Source organism: Mus caroli, unplaced genomic scaffold (assembly GCF_978045245.1).
Source record: "Mus caroli unplaced genomic scaffold, Mus_caroli_1 scaffold_7, whole genome shotgun sequence".
Taxonomy (NCBI): domain Eukaryota; kingdom Metazoa; phylum Chordata; class Mammalia; order Rodentia; family Muridae; genus Mus; species Mus caroli.
In genome coordinates, this window is record NW_028227262.1 from 13,211,932 (window position 1) to 13,213,532 (window position 1,601).

The window sequence follows — 1,601 nt, forward strand, 5'->3', positions numbered from 1 at the left end:
ATAACTCATGATGTAGCCTGCATGAGTTGGCCTTGAACTCATAGCAACCCTCCTGCTTCAGCTTCTCAAATGCTGGGATTATAAATATGCACCATGTGGTGTGCTCGGCTTGCACTCATATCTAACTTCATATTTAGCTGAGCATGGTGGAACACATCTCTAATCTCAAAACTTGGGAGGCAAAGGCAGAAGGAATTCAAGGTCAGCCTGTGTTATATTGTTATAGTAGCGTTGGACAACCATTCAATGAGAAAAAATTAATTTCTTCTCATGGAGAAAATGAAGTCTCTAGCCTGGGTGGAGATCCCACATCCAGTTGGGCTGGCCCATTGCCTGGCTAAGAGACAACCTCTTGGGAAGATGGATTCTCCATGCTAAAGGGATGGCAAGAATATTTATTCCTTTCTAAGATAATACATTTTTGATCAGGCATCTTGCGGGGCCACTTCACTTCCACACTAGTCTCAGAGGAACGGAGAGGAAGAATGTTGTCAGGTCTTAAGGCTGAGCTGGAGTTCCTAGCATCCATCTTCCACAAGGACCACGAGCGGCTGCGCATCGTGAGCTGGCACCTGGATGAGCTACAGTGTCAGTTCCTGGTGCCGGAGGCACCTGAGGGCAGTTCGCCCTCACCATCACCGCTCACCCTTCACTGCACCATCACCGAGTCCTACCCATCTTCACCGGTGATGTGGTTCGTGGACTCTGACAATCCAGATCTCACATTGATCCTAGAACGCCTGGAAGATTCGAAGTCAGACAGCTCGCTTAGTCAGCAGCTCAAGTGGCTGATCTGTGAACTCTGCAGCTTATATAACCTGCCTGAGCACCTGGATGTGGAGATGCTGGACCAGCCGGTCCCCATCGCTCAGAAGGCCACCATCAAAGATGGGTCTTCAGAAGAAGACGAAGATGCAGCTTACGGACTGGAGGACTCGGATTATTATGAGCTGGGAGAAGAAGAGACTAGCAGTGAGAAAACATCAGAGAATGAAGGCATTGAGAAAGAGGATTTGGAAATATTAGAGAATATCCAGAAGAACCTAAGGCAAGAACGTGCAAGTGGTGCCACGTCTGGCTCGGTGTGTGCTTCAGATAGACTTATGAAAGAACTCAGAGAAATATACAGATCGCAGAGTTACAAGTCAGGGACTTTTTCCGTGGAACTGATAAATGACAGCTTATATGACTGGCACGTTAAACTGAGGAAGGTTGACCCTGATAGTCGCTTGCACAGAGACCTTCAGCGCTTGAAAGAAGAAGAAGGCATAGACTATATTTTGCTTAACTTCTCTTTCAAAGATAACTTTCCCTTTGATCCTCCATTTGTTCGAGTCGTGTTGCCTGTACTCGCTGATGGTTATGTCTTGGATGGGGGGGCGTTGTGTATGGAACTGCTTACCCAACAGGGCTGGAGCAGCGCCTACTCCATTGAATCGGTTATCTTGCAGATCAATGCCACCTTAGTCAAAGGCAAGGCCAGGGTGCGCTTTGGAGTAGATAATCACTATAGTGAAAAAATAGCCAGACGGGTCTATAAATCCATGGTGCTGAAGCATGAGAAATCAGGCTGGTTCACTCCTCCACAGAAAGATGGGTAA

At 47.3% G+C, this 1,601-nt stretch overlaps 1 pseudogene; it reads left to right on the forward strand.

The window, feature by feature from the left end:
* The first annotated feature begins 485 nt into the window (after nt 1–485).
* On the forward strand, nt 486–1,601 carry LOC110296957 (ubiquitin-conjugating enzyme E2 Q2 pseudogene; annotated as a pseudogene).